At 36.7% G+C, this 16,490-nt stretch overlaps 1 protein-coding gene across 3 annotated transcripts in view; it reads left to right on the top strand.

Moving 5' to 3' along the window:
• Nucleotides 1–16,490, top strand: part of LOC125233239 (protein tweety-like) — a 190,455-nt gene that overhangs the window by 32,967 nt on the left and 140,998 nt on the right. The window lies entirely within an intron of this gene.

The following is a 16,490-nucleotide window of genomic DNA, read 5'->3' as shown; positions in this document are numbered from 1 at the left end:
CTCACGAAAAACCGTTATTGTCGTATTATTTGTTCATCTGAAAAATAACCATATTTAGAAAAAAAACCAAGGTGCTCGGTTTTTTTCATGTTTTTTTTCATAATTCTGAAAAAAAAAAACATTTGGTTTTTTTTCTATTTACAACCCTATATCTGCACCTTGTCGCTGTTAATCGTTTGACAATTTCGTATGGAAAGTTGTGCGCTCCGCTTTTTATTTGAAAGTCACATTATTTTTATTAGCTTCCCATCCTTTCCAAATCTTTGATAATAATAACCTTGGGATCCTCGGATACTTTTTCACGTAGGTATTCTTATTGTAAATAGGTAAGTACTGAACATTATACAAATCCAAATTGACAAATAGTTTAGTGAACAAATTGAAATAAAATAAAAGCGCTCGAGGCTCGAGTATACTTCTCTTATTGCAATAGGTCGCTTCAGTGACCCATGAAACAAAAGAAAGGCAAATAAGAGGCATTTTCCAGCATTTTTGGGTATAAAATTCCCAACGAGTAAATTAAGGTCAGGTCACTTGTCGCGATAACGCGACACTCGCTCTGGCACTAACGAGAATGCAGCGTGAAAAATATGTTCGAGGTAGAAATCAGAAGTGGGATCTCACACCATGTGTACCGAAGGTCCCGTACAGATTTCTTAATTGTTTGCTATACGAAGTTCTATGAATACAGATGTCTGAAAGAGAACCATTATATTCAAGGTAAAGCCTCCGCAAGAACGCGACTTGCTCCTGCTTTAATAAGTAGGTTAGGTTATGTCGGAGTAAGAATGGGATCTCATCTTTTCACATAAGGTTTTGTTCATGTAATTTCAACTGAAGCGACCTTCCCCGTCACTGGGCACGCTTTTGGACAATGACTCCTTAAGGATCGCGGTGGCCTTGCGATTGGGGTGTAAGGTGTGCGAGGCGCATCGGTGCGTTTGCGGGGTCATGGTTGAGGAAGACGGTCACCATGGTCTCAGCTGCTTGAAGTGCGCGGGTCGTTTCTCGAGGCATCATGCTATCAATGATGCAATCCGCCGGGCTTTGGTGTCGGCCAACGTTCCTTGCGTTTTGGAACCTCCAGGGTTGTGCCGCACGGATGGAAAGAGGCCTGACGGTCTGACATTGGTTCCATGGCAGAAGGGTCGGTGTCTCTTATGGGACGCGACGTGCGTCAGCACGTTTGCGCCGTCCCACTTGAACCTTACGGTTAGGTCTGCAGGGTCAGCCGCGGAATATGCGGCCAAAATGAAGCATGCCAAATACTCTGCCCTGGAACCAATGTACGACTTTGTGCCAGTCGCAGTCGAAACTGCGGGACCTTGGGCTCTGGAGGCGAAGGAGTTCATAAGGGATTTGGGCCGGCGGCTAAGGGACAAGGGATGTGACCCTCGGTCCGGATCGTACCTGGTCCAACAGATCTCATTGGCTATTCAGCGTGGTAACGCTGCCGGTGTGATGGGGACATTTGAACCGGGTACGATTCGGGACGGTTTCATTTAGCTTAAAGTTATTATTTTATGTGTGACGAAGCCTGTTGCGGATATCATCATTGGTTTGTTTGACGAAGCATGTTGTTGATTTGGATTTGTGGCCACATGACGAAGCCTGCGTTGCGGATGAATTTTCGCATGGGAGTAGTGTTAAGTACTGTTTTATTTTAAGGATTTCAACTTGAAACATCCACGTGTTCTTGAGATAAAGGGTCTTGAGTCATGACACTCTTGACACACAGACAGGCTTATGAACGAACAAGGTGATCCTATAAGGGTTTCGTTTTTCCTCTTGGACTATACTAAGTATTCCTTGTAACCGCTTACTTTGTGAACCACAAAAGAATTCTTAAAATGTTATTTGATTTTCCCAAAGCGTATTGTACATTTATTTCCATCGGTGCATCCGTGCACGTGCTATGTCCGTTTTCCGTCTCATTTATATTTTGTAACAGTCGTTTTGTAGCCAGCTAGCCACAAATAGCCATAAACATCTGTTTAGGACCGTGTCGCTTACTCCTTTGACGTACGAGTATTTTAATCACGCTAGTTTAGTAGTGCAGGGCTGAAGTGTGCAAATCCTGAGAGCATCGATCAGCAATATAATTATGTAATGTCAAACTATGGTACCTACTGTACCTAGACAATACGCCGTCTTATTGCTAAAGGGAGATTTTTAACCGTCGCCTCATATCTCAAGAAGGACGGTTATCAAGTCGTCTGTATGTTTTTATTTTTATTTTTTATGTTTGTTCTTCGATATCTCCGTCGTTCCTGGACCGATTTTGAAAATTTTTATTTTGATTGAATGTATATACATACAGATTGGTCCCATTTTTCTCAGAACCCAGTTCTGATGATGGGATCCTGGAGAAATCGAGGGAACTCCTCAAATCTGAAAGGCATACATATGGTGATTTTTGTGTTAATAAAGGAACAGCATGCATTTAGGTACGGAACAGTGACATTTGGTGCAGTGGAACTGCTGATGATGGCCAGAACGGAACTCTTCAAATCTGAACGGCACGCGGCACGCTTATAGTGACTTGGGTATTTTTATACGAACAGCATGCACTTTCGTACAGAACAGTGACATTTGGTGCAGTGGAATTTCTGATGATGGTCAGAACCGAACTCCTCAAATCTGAACGGCACGCTTATAGTGACTTTGGTATTTTTATAAGAACAGCATGCACTTTCGTCCAGAACAGTGACATTTGGTGCAGTGGAACTGCTGATGATGGCCAGAACCAAACTCCTCAAATCTGAACGGCACGCTTATAGTGACTTTGCCATTTTTATAAGAACAGCATGCACTTTCGTCCAGAACAGTGACATTTGGTGCAGTGGAATTTCTGATGATGGTCAGAACCGAACTCCTCAAATCTGAACGGCACGCTTATAGTGAGTTTCATCCAGAACAGTGACATTTGGTGCAGTGGAATTTCTGATGATGGTCAGAACCGAACTCCTCAAATCTGAACGGCATACTTATAGTGACTTTGGTATTTTTATAAGAACAGCATGCACTTTCGTCCAGAACAGTGACATTTGGTGCAGTGGAACTGCTGATGATGGCCAGAACCAAACTCCTCAAACCTGAACGGCACACTCATAGTGACTTTGGTATTTTTGTAAGAAAAGCATGCATTTAAGTTCAGAACAGTGACATTTATTTAGTTATGTTTGTTAAGCATATGTTTTGAAGTCAAAGTTTGTCAAGCTTCGATTTCTTATAATATAATCTGATTCATGAGGAATTGAGGAAACTCCTCAAACCTTAACGTTATACGTATATTCATTTGTGTTTCCATCTAATAATTAAAGCATTAAAAGCAGTTTTAAAAAATACTTATACATTTCTACATAATCCAACATTCGCAAGTAGCTTTCACCAGAACCCGAAAGGCGACGGTTTTTTTTTTCTTAAAAATTATTTCCAGATAAACTTCTAGAAAAGAGAAAAGGTTATACAGCGATATAATTTAATGAATATCTAAATCTCTGAAATAATTGTGCATCCAGATACTTGAAAGACATCGGTACCACGTCTGACTAATGTCAGAGGTTTCTGATCAATAAAGTCACTACCCATTACTCATTCCATAAGCAAATATCACTAAAAACTATCCAACGAGTATATCACTTTTGTTCACAATCCAGGAGAAGATATAATGGTGGTAGTGGTAGCACAAACTCGAGAACCGTGCCAGCATCGCCAAACATTAAACAACTTAAATATTAGATGTGACACCGACAAAGGTTTGTATAAATTGTATAAAGGTTTTCTTCCTCGCGCAACCCCAACGAAAATACTCGAGTTTTAAAGGCGTCGGAGATATTTACCTCGGTCATTGTTACTCTCGTAACACGAATAAAATATGTTCTTTTCGGGATTCGAATGGGTTGGTAATTTGATACCGGCGTGTATTGGATTCCTCGGCTTTATAACAGGACTTTACGTTATTTTTTTATGTTGTCCCGTTTGCTTTCAATGTTTTATCAGGCTTTAAATGGGACTTCCAATGATCGGATTTTTTAAAAATTGTTGATTTCTGAAAGATTATCACGAATGGATTTGATTTCTTTCTTAGAAAGAGTTTACTTCCTATAATTATTGACAGCTGCAACCTGCAACTTTTTATCAGATTTTCTGCTAAACTTTCAGATTGAAAGAACCTAAATGCAATAAAAACATAAGGACTCTACTGTGATGGAATGGAAGGGTTAAAAAATGGCGTGTCGTGAAGCTTTGGTGACTTAGGTAATTTATTCGCGTGACTGTTTGTAGCCAATTGAAAGGTAATTTATGTCACAGGCTAACATTATATTATCGATTTGCATTCTTAAAATAGCGACACGGCATTGAAATACAAGTTTAACGGCGTCTAAGGATTTTTTTGCTGCATTTTTTTAACACTACTTCCTTATAAGAACTGTATTCTCACTTGCAAATACAATAAGTTAGTTTTGGTTATGAATGTGTACAAAAAGTTTTTGGCAGTTTTTTTACATTGACTTTTAATCAACCTCTGCGTTTATCAAGAGGAATAATGGTTAATAAGGATCACTTTTGTATCTTTTTGGTACGGAAGTCTAAAAAATAAAGATAAACTTTTTGTCCAATATTAAATCGAAGTCAGTTATTTTACACTTTTATGTATACGAGTACAGTCGCCGTCAGATTTATCAGACAGAGCTCTCGAGGTGTTCTAAACATAAACACGCCTCTAATTGCCGAGACGTTCAATGCATGTTCAGAATTCAGATATTTGTGAGCACATCGGGCGCTCTGTTATATTTGATAGCGACTGTAGTACGTCACCATTAAAAGTTCAGCACCAGCTGTAATATGTATTTGTATATGGTGGCCCACCTGACCCTTTAGCACAACTTGCCTTGTCGCGCGCGAGTCCATACATCAAGCGCGACTTCAAGTATGAACTCGCGCGCGACAAGGCAAGTTGTGCTCTTGCACAACTTGCTCTCTAGGGTCTGGTATATAAAATAAATAAATAAATATTGAGGACACCTTACACAGATCAACTTAGCCCCAACCCAAACTAAGCAAAGCTTGTACTGTGGGCGCTACTGCCAAGGGACGATGTACATACTTAAATAGATAAATTCATACTTATATACAATAATATACATAGAAAACATCCATGACTCAGAAACAAATATCTGTGCTCATCACACAAATAAATGCCCTTACCGGGATTCGAACCCAGGACCGCGGGCACCGCGGCTCAACAGGCAGGGTCACTACCGACTGAGCCAGACCGGTCGTCAATGCTGCTCCGACACTGGCTGTTCTGTGGGAGAACCATTACAAATAGGTGTGTCCATCATTACATTCAAGAGTGTAGTAATGGTAAAATAACTTGAGGAAAGTGGGTCGTACTACATGAAAAGGGACCTAATGAACCGTCTCATTTCTATTGAAGCATTGTCAGTAGCCTCGTTAACAGCGCCAATCGCTTAGGTTAGGGACCGTCCACACTCAAGAGACGCATTTCCGTCGACGCGGAACGGAAGTCAGCGCCACGGCGCCTGAATGTAATTTAAAAAACGTCTCCTCAGTACATTTTGTATAGGAAGGACGTAAGACGCGCCCCCAGGCGGCGCGGCGCCGGCGCGCGCCAAGCGACGCGTCGCCTGGGGCGTGCCAATGCCAAGCGACGTCCCTTGCGCGCCCTTCCTGTACAAAATGTACTGAGACGTTTTTTAAATTACATTCAGGCGCCGTGGCGCTGACGTCCGTTCCGCGTCGTCGGACATGCGTCTCTTGAGTGTGGACGGTCCCATAAGGTTCTTTTAGTACAGAGTGACACAACATGAGAAAATATTACATACTAAGGGCCCTTGTACACCTTGGGAAAATCGCATGCGAGTTATGTTACTATTTGATTGGTGTGCATTATATGTAACCTCAGTAGTCCGCAATAGTTATTTAGGTAAGTACGTAGTATAAGAAATATATATGCGATATACGAGCGCTCTATCCGCCAACAAACTGTCCTCAGTTTGGCGGAATTGATTATTGTAAAATAGTTGTAAGTTTCTTATTATAAAAAAAAAAAAAAAAAACTAAAATCGCATAATGAGTTCGTGGGTTATTAAAATGAATCCTAGTTCAATAATCAACTCAGAAATAAGCCCTGTAGTTTTACAATGAGACCATAATTTTATGCGCGACTAACTTCTTGTGACACTTACGTATTGTAATTTTTATTATGCATAAAAATAAACAAAGACCATTCAACACATGCACCTCTATTATGTAAATAGTCGAAACTAATTACATCGGCTCTCAGTTCGGAGGGTAAGATGATTGCATTTGGGTCCCCTGCGCGGGTCCCCTATGATTGCGTTATATAGGAAGTGCGCGACCGGTGAATAAACGGATTACTTTTATTATTGCTGAATTAAGTACTAGCACGTCTGACTTCGTGCATTTGTTTGAATTGAATGCTTTCTTCAGGAGGTGGTTGCTGTAGATGATATGATTATGTATAGGTAAATTTATCTTAAGGCCATGCATCGATAAATATTAGGATTTTAGATTCACTGGTGTGCTTAGCCCCGGAAACCTAGAGATCTGATTTTTGGATATGTATATCTTGACTATATGATTGAAATTTTTGTACAGCTCGAAACACGAATGCTTACAATTTTCTCGATAGAAATTTAATCCAAAGTAAGGCCTTAATTTTTCGTTTAACTAACATTGTGAAAAAAATATGCAACATTAATCAGTCTAACCTACTTTAAAGTGAAGGTTTCCAAATTATCTAGTCTCTCGTAGAAGGAAATATTTTTTATTATCGTATATACAAAGATTTATCATCATTTACGATATCATGAATTCAACAGAAAACGGCCATTTTATGCGGTTTCGTTTCTCTTTCTTTCATACGTCAATCGTATACATGTGTCCTTATTGTCAAAAATGTCAGACGGCCGGCGGGCCTCGAGGAGGCAAGACCTATGTCAAATCGCGCAGCGTTTTTGACAATTTATAATTACGAAAATTTGGACGTAGTTTAGCGAAAAGGATTTATCTCCATAAAATTGCCATTGAAATGAATGACTATTGTTATTGTCAGAAAGTTTAAATTCTATTGGCAATGTTTGTGGGTTAGATCCTTTTCCATAAACTACATTCATTTTGTATATTTATTATATATACGCATGTGTGCGTATTGCCAAAGCAACGTCAAACTCTATACTATTTGAGTTACAAGATGCTATGAAATTTCGACAGGAACGATAATGTGTCCGTGGCCCTGTGGTACCAGCCATCAGCTAAATATGCTAACTTCTAGGTGATTTTTTTCCATTTTATTTCGAAATTTCTACTTTTTGTTTTTTTTTTCTTTCTTATTATACCAAATAAATTATAAAGTAAAGAAATTAATATTAATTCATCTTCAAAAGAAGAAAACCTTTTCTGAGGGAGCCTAACCTAATGTATACAATGTTGTTTTGTGTGTTGTACATAATTTACACAATTATAAGTGAAATAAAATAAAACAAAAATAACAAAATACATTCATTGAAAAATAAGAATAGATATTGCAATAAAAAAAATTACAATGTTTAAGTTGGTTGGCCACGCAACGGGATTTGAACCCACAACTCTGGAGTGAAATCCTTGTACATATTGGATTGGACTGGCCCTGCCGGCCTGCTAAAGCTGATGTCCCTTGTTCGAATCCCGCCAAGGGTATTTATTAGTGTGAGGAGTACTTACAGATATTTATTTGGCTCATTTTCTCATTTCATCATCTCCAAGGCCATTTACATAAGCGACTCATGGTTTTATACGTACTGATAAGTTGGATGTGTTTCAGTACAATTTTAAAATGTTAAATCTGCCGTTTCGGCTTGGCTATTAAAACATAAGTAATTATGTCGTTCTCTGCTATAATTCTTTGAAATTTTCTACTTAGTACGTACTTCGCTATCAAACAACCTGTATGGTCTGTGCAGTGATCTTTCTGTTCTGCGGTTGTCTGTGATTAAAACTCGTTGACGTTGGTATGTCAAAATATTTTCTGTAGCTTATGCTAAAAATACAAAAGATACAAAAACAATGGTATAAGAAAGAGAAAAGACAGACTCCAGGTACATGGTTATTTTTTAAATACATCCAGCAGCGGGGCAGGCAGGGCCCAAGGTGACCGACCTACGCGCCGTGTACAGGAGTACCGCCTTCTGCATCTCACCCCTAGCGAGTGTCGCTCACTTTTGCCTATGAGATCGTTCGCCGAAACGACGATGATCGTCGAATCAACCAAGTATCTCGTCCATTTTCGAGAACTGGCGCAGGTAAGTAGTAAGTACCTACTTGTAGTACGGTACTTCGCGGTTCACAAGATTGTATGGAAAATACTAACTGCTGGTGAATTATCCTAGTTATGAGGTCATGTCTGTGCAATGTGCCCGAGTGACTCACCGGGATAGTGTCCGACAAATGTTATTATTATTGTTTATATATAGCTAAACTCAAGCTTAATCCAGAACTGTAAAATAAAGCTAAGAATTGGCTTTCTCTTTTTTAGGGTTTCATACCAAACATAGGCACAAAAGGAACCTTTCTGGTGCGGTTCGGCCCGTCTATTTTCTGCGTGTTCGGCAAAATACTCGATGACTCTATGTCTCTTACATAGTTTCTCTTAGTAGTGCGTTTTCACATCATCCGTTCCAATATCGGATGTCGGACCCATCCCATGTCCCGTATATTTACGGATTACGGTTCATTACAACCAAATTTTATAATACCATATTCCTAAAACGTCGCAATACCAAAACAGATAAGTCGCATAATGTCTAAAATTTGAAATGACTTAAACCTACTTCTCAGATTACCGTATTCTCAAAATGTCTAAAAGTCAAATTAACTTAAAACTAAAACTTCACTTTCTCAAAATGCCTAAAATGAAAACTGAACACTGTACTCCATGAAAACTGTACAACATTTTTCATAAATAGTTATTAGCGGAATGAATACTAAAATTAATAATAAAACACAGTGCAAGGCATATAATGCACACTGTAAATAAAATTTAGGTATTCTGAGAAAGTGTCATTTTGAATTTTGGCTATTATGAAACTAATACATTTTGGTTATTAGATATAATCGACCAACGTCATTTTGGCATTTTGATGTACTGAAAATTGGTATTTTTATATTTTTAGACATTTTACTATTAATCCGTTTTAACATTGCGAGATTCTAAGAACATGGTATTATAAAATGTGGTTGTAACAAACCGTAATCTATTTACGCCACCATCTTTGATTTTTTTATTTTGAAATCTTTCCTACATCCGATATCGGATCGGATAATGTAAAAACGCACTTACACACTACTTTACTTTTTAAGTAAGTAAATAAGTTAATCTTCTTTATTGCCCCACAAAGATAACAGGTTTACAAATTTAATAACAGAATTACATTGTGTGGTGGCTCCCTTATTATTGTTAAAAATTGTATGAAGTGTAAAGAGCGCAAAGATGTTGTAAAATATTCCATAGAAAGAACTATAGAAATTTCATGTGTTGAATTAGACAGATATATTATTGTATGTGTTTATAGACCACCATCAGCTGACTTCAGCATATTTGAATCTACAATGGAAAATGTTCTGAATTTAGTATGCAAGGGCCAAAAACATGTTATTGTATGTGGAGATTTTAATGTTAACTTGCTCGAGTCATCTAGTAATACTGTTAAAATGTTCTGTTTGTTTAAATCATTTAATTTATTTAATTTATTTCTTGAACCTACCCGGGTAGGTGTGAATAGTGCAACATGCCTAGATAATATTTTTTGTAACTGTGAATGTATAGATAAGAAATTATTTAACTGTTTTCATTCCGATCACAGCGGCCAAAGGGCAGCTTTCTTAAACGTTATTCATGATACTCCACAAACAATAACATATAGACCCATTACTGGATCTCGCTTGGAATCATTCAAAAATGAAATTCTACATAGTTTGTCTATAATACCATTTTCGCATTATGACTGTAATCATTTGTATCAAGATGTTTTCAATGTAATTCTTAATCAATTTAATAACAATTTCAAAGTGAAATCTATTAGTGGGTCAAAAGTTAAAACAAAGTTTAGTGAATGGGCTACTGTAGGTATTCACAAAAGTAGAAAAAGACTTTATGAACTTTATGGTGAGAGAGAGCTGAACAAGAATTCAGAATTCCTGGACTATGTAAGAAACTACTCAAGAATCTTCAAGAAAGTGTGTTTAACTGCCAAGAAAAACTTTATTAGTTCTAAATTGAAAGTGTCGGACAACAAAGTGAAAACAACTTGGAGTATTATAAATAAAGAAGCTGGTAAATGTAAATCACGCGATTGTCAAGTCAACATTGTATCAGATAATCAACAAATAGTGTCGAACAGCGATGTTGCCTCGGCATTCGAAGATTATTTCTCAAATATAGCCGTTAACACCACAAAATGTTTACATTCTTCTGCGGCTCAAGCCCATTCATTACTTTGTGCTAATGTTAAGAAATGTAATAATTCATTTGAATTTAGTCAAGTAGACTCTGTAAATATTGTTAAAACATTCAAGTCACTCAATTTAAAGAAAACGGAAGACTTATGGGGAACATCAGTTAAAGTAATTAGTCATGTCATAGATATAATAGCACCTTACTTGGCCGTAATATATAATATTTCAATTTCACAAGGCACCTTTCCAGATCTTATGAAATGTAGCAAAGTCATACCGCTTTTTAAATCGGGTGATTCGAGTGATATAACCAATTTCCGTTCCATATCAATACTTCCTGTACTAAGTAAAGTCTTTGAGAAGCTAATGTTAAATGATCTACTGGGACACTTCAACAGACATAGATTACTTACAAGCAAACAGTTCGGTTTCACAAGGGGCCGTTCCACGACCGATGCTGCTTCGGTACTCATTAAACATATATATAATTTTTGGGAAAATTCTTGTGATGCAATTGGCATATTTTGTGATCTTTCAAAAGCCTTTGATTGTGTGGATCATGGAACGCTCATTTTGAAATTAGAACACTATGGTTTGTCTATAAATGCCCTAAACTTTATGTCTTCTTACCTTAGCAATAGAACACAAACAGTAGTTGTTAACAAAACTCGCTCTAGCGGGACTGTAGTCCAATTAGGAGTGCCACAAGGCTCAATTTTAGGTCCATTCCTGTTTTTGGTTTATATAAATGATTTGCCATGTATAGTGAAAAACTTTTGTGAAATAGTACTTTTTGCTGATGATACATCACTGCTTTTTAATGTTGACCGAAAATCTACGGATTACAATGTAATTAATAGCACGTTAGCTGATGTACTGCAGTGGTTTACTGTCAACAATTTACTTCTTAATTCTAAGAAAACCAAATGTATTCGATTTTCTCTGCCGAATGTTAAACCAATCGATACAAAAATACTTTTGAATGATGAATGCTTAGAGATGGTAGATACAACACTGTTTCTTGGTTTAACATTGGACAAAAATCTACAATGGAGTCCTCATATAAAGAAACTAGCAAGCAAATTAAGTTCAGCCGCATACGCCGTTAGGAGAATCAGGCAACTGACTAATGTTGAGACAGCTCGCCTAGTGTATCATAGTTATTTTCACAGTGTAATGTCATACGGTATTCTGGTTTGGGGCAAAGCAGCTGACATACAGACTATCTTTGTATTACAAAAGAGAGCCATTCGTTCTATTTACAACTTAGGAACACGTGAATCAGTAAGAGAACTCTTCAAAGAAATTAATATCTTAACTGTAGCTTCCCAATACATTTATGATAGTATAATTTATGTTGTTAAGAATTTAGACTGTTTCACTAAGAATTCTGATATCCATAATTATAACACTAGAAACAAAAATAAGCTTGCCATAAAGAAGTTTCGTGTCCGTAAAGTACAGAAGTCATTTGTTGGGCAATGCATTCATTTTTATAATAAGTTACCTGACACTGCTTTGAGATTACCCCTCCCAGCTCTTAAGAACTACTTAAAAAAATCATTGATGTTAAAGGCTTATTACAGAGTCGAGGACTATTTGACAGACAAACATGCATGGCCCGAACCAGAAACTACAAAAAACGAATAGCAATTAAAATAATTGTATTATGTATAGAGGACACAGTTCAGATAAGAAAGCACATCAAATATTTTATATTTTATGTTGTGTAGGTAAATTACATATTTAATGATATTGAGATTCATATTATCTTTCTCTTCTATGACAATTTGATATGTTTTCTCTGAAGAAGAACGACGTATTATTAAGCAATAATATAATTTATTGAAATTGATTTCCATAGAGTACCTAGTCTGTTCATATTCTTTGATGAATACTTTTGCATGTTAAATTGTATGTTGTTATTTAATGCATGTTAATTATAAGATGTAATGTTTTGAAAAGAAGTTGCCCGCCGAGTTTCTTGCCGGTCCCATAGTGGATACCCCCCTCCCAACTGAGGGGGGACTGAAATCTTCTCGAGGCTGAGGCGTAGGGTTAGAGCCGGCGTAGCTTTATTTGACGTTCATATGCGCATTGTAATATGCCTACTTGAAAAATATATATTTCATTTTCATTTTCATTTTCATTGAAAATAAAGGCAGCAACAGGCGGTCTTATCGATGTATGCGATCACTACCAGAATTCCTTATTAGGGTAGCACGAAATAAAGCATAGTTTTGGTATTTCCGATGAACTACAGTATGGATTCTTCAAAAAAGGAGTGTACTTAGTTTCTAATGGGTCGGCAACGCGCATGTGACACCCCTTGAGTTGCAGGTGTCCAAAGTTTCCGGTGACCTCTTTTCCTCTTACCTGCCGCCGACGTGGTATAAAAAAAATTTTAAAAGGTAATTTAAATAATATAAGGTACCTAGTTTTAATTATCAATTTTAAAAACTTGTGTTTTTAACCAACTTCCAAATTTCGAGGAGGTTATCATTTATCAATTCGTGTGTAATGTTTGATGTTTGTTACTAAGTAGACAGGTTTCGATTTTTTTTTAGTGTATGTACATATTATTGAAAGCCAGTTCTGATAATTGGATTCTGGAGAAATCGAGAAAACTCCTAAAGTCTGAAAGGCGCATAATATATAGTGATTTTTGTGTTTTATTAGAACATCATGCATTTCCATTCAAAACAGTCACATATGGTGAAGTGGAACAGTTTATGATGATCAGAGCGGAACTCTTCAACGACGAATTTAACGAGTTAAGTTTTTTAAGCACTTTGAGGTTTCAAGTCAGATTTCGATCATGCTGGAGTTTTGGTGATCTCCTTTGGATACCAATCCATGAAAGATCAAGGGAACTTCTCAAATTTGAACGGCACACTTGTAGTGACTTTTGTATTATCACCAAAGTCTCTCTAATGTTTTGGATTATGAATAAGGACAAGGACTTACATTTGACGAAGTGGAACTGATGATGATCAGAACGGAACTCCTCAAAAACGCATAGCTCGTGTTAAGAGATTGATGAAAGAACTGCTGATGATGATCCGATTAGGAGTCCTTCAGTGACACATAGCTCATGTTAGGGATTTGCTCATTTATGCGTTTGTGTGTATGTAAATAAATAAATAAATAAATAATAAATATTGGGGGATACCTTACACAGATCAACCTGGCCCCAAACTAAGCAAAGCTTGTACTATGGGTGCTAGGCGACGACGATATACTTAATTATATAAATATATACATAGAAAACATCCATGACTCAGGAACAAATATCTGTGTTCATTACATAAATAAATGCCCTTATCGGGATTCGAACCCGGGACCGCGGCGTAGCAGGGTCACTACGCGCTAGGCCAGACCGGTCGTCATCATTTCATGTGTCTCTAAACATTAAAGTTTATTATTTCTTCAGTATCGATCGCAGTCGCATGTGCGTTTCGTGTATGAGGTGCCTGGCTCGCTTTTATGTAGTATTATATAAATCCGGATTTGTGGCTAGGTCCGTGTTATCAAGGTCCGGGTACCCAAGTTTAATATGTCCGGATTCACGGATTCTAAGTACAGTCCAGTTTGCTTTCTACGTACAGTAGAATGGATGCGTTTTTAATTTTATAACAGTGAGGAATGTAAATCATTCTGTAAAGGACGGGTTCGGTACCTCGGCAACTTAGCACTGCCGGGACTACACGAATACACAAGCAGACATTTAGAAGGGGTACCTTTTTCTTTTGACAGAGAACAGGTCTTGGTAATTATAACTATCTAGGAGGCAAACGTTAATTAGTTTTCTTACTTTCATTTGATAATTCGGTAAATTTTTTTTGCAAGGTTCAGGTGTTCCGAAATAGAATATTCATTTATTTTCGAACAATACTATAAGGCCCAGAAACTTCAAGGTACTACGTCTTTTAATATACACATAGTTTTAAGTAGAGAAGTTGAGTAGTTTTATGTGCTCTGCCTACCCCTTCATGGGATACAGGCGTGATTGTATGTATGTTGTGTGTATGTATGTATAGTTTTAAGTTTATAGTTTTAAGCACAATGTTAAAAGCATGGAGTAGAAGAAGCTCATGTGTTAAAGAATGGTACTTATTTGTGGTAGCTTTTACATGTGATTAGAAGACTGTAATCAGGTCCGACTAAACAGGTTCGTCCTTGCCACTAAAAAGCGCCGTGATGTCATCGGATAGTGACGGATGAGAGAGTGTTTAGAAAAATGCAATAAAAAGTGTAGAGACTCGAATATCGACCTGTGGTATACTGACGTATGTGATATCTGCTGATTCCCGAACCGTTACCACTTTTTATTTATTTGTTAGGTAGATAAGCGACCAATTATATATACCTACTCCATTTTTTCTATATAGAGGTATATAGAAATAGGAATCGAAGATGGTATGGAAAATATCCTTGTACTGCATTAACCGTCATCTTCATAACTAAAACATAAATCATGTCTGTAAAAGTAAGTAAGTAAGTACAAGGAATCTCTGGGCAACTTGCCCGGTGAAAAACCAAAAAGCTATTTATTCTATAGTGCGTTTTTAAATAGTTAAGAGACAAATATTTACATGTTAATAAATATTTTTAAGAAATTTCACAAACAACGAATGGGTTTGTTTCTACAGGACGACGTGTAACCATCATCATTTCTTAGCATAAGGAGTATACGATAAGGCATAACATCGCTTCTGGTATTTGATAGGTACTAGTACTACTTAGAAGGATTGATCATTACTAATATGTAGTAGACTGGACTGGTATGGTGAAGTTAGAGAGTTACTTCAGATAATATATAAAGAAGGTCCTCTTCGATAGTACTAGGAAACCCTAGGCTTGGTCCATTCCTTGGCCAAAGAATTTAGCGAGTAATATTGATGTAATAGGCATAGTTGACTAATTACTCGTACTTCCCGTGGGAATTCATTTTGGTGGATTATTTGGTTATTTTTAAGTTAGTCTATATTTACTGTGTACCTAAGTTTTTATTTCAGATACCATCAGTTAAAGGATTTTATACAAATAATGCATAATATTTATTAGTTCATTATATCCAGTACACGACATGCTAAACGAGCATAAGGTACAAAGTAAGCGTAGGTATATACCTAAGTCTGTATTATGATAAATTTTTATTTCATATATTAATTTCCACTAATTTTTAGCCACTATTTATAAAACTGAACAGTGTAGTTCCTCTAGGTTATGATACACATCTCACAATATAAAAAAAAACTAAATAAAATTTTTACCTTGGTTATCAATTTAACTAAATAATTTAGGTTTTTTTTATTTATTTTTTTATACTATGTCGGTGGCAAACAAGCATACGATCCGCCTGATGGAAAGCGGTTACCGTAACCTATGGACGCCTGCAACTCAAAGAGTGTCACATGCGCGTTGCCACCCCATTACAAACTTGTACACTCCCCTAAATCATACTATACTAAAGATTAAAAAATAACTTTGCTAAAAAAACCTTAGTTAACGTTCTATATTTCAAAAACTTTAATTTTGTTTTATATTACATCAGTTTTATTCTAAATATGATGGTTTTGTTAGGTTGTTTTTACAGCTTCAGGTTTTTTACTGATCTATCACATAAAACTTGTCAGTAAATAAGTTCGAATTTTGTACTTTTTTAATGAATTGTGCAATAAAGTTTACATAAAATAATATTTACAAATATACATACAATCAGCCTGTATCCCATAAAGAGGTAGGCAGAGCGCATGAAACTACTCATGTTTCTATGCCAGACTTGGCAAATAAGGGGTTGAAAGGAAACGAAACTCTGACAAAATGTAAAATAAAATAATCATCAGTTGATTTACCTTGTACGTTAGTTTGAGCTAGCCAGTGCGTTTATGTTTAATTTACAGTTTTAAATTAGTCTTGACTAAACTGAGCTTGGCTTAAAATAATAAATAAAATTAATACCTTTCTGATGGATTGGACTTTGAGTAAGGGGATTCTAATGTCAG

Source organism: Leguminivora glycinivorella, chromosome 14 (genome assembly GCF_023078275.1).
Source record: "Leguminivora glycinivorella isolate SPB_JAAS2020 chromosome 14, LegGlyc_1.1, whole genome shotgun sequence".
Classification (NCBI taxonomy): domain Eukaryota; kingdom Metazoa; phylum Arthropoda; class Insecta; order Lepidoptera; family Tortricidae; genus Leguminivora; species Leguminivora glycinivorella.
This window is presented reverse-complemented; position numbering and strand designations above follow the sequence as displayed.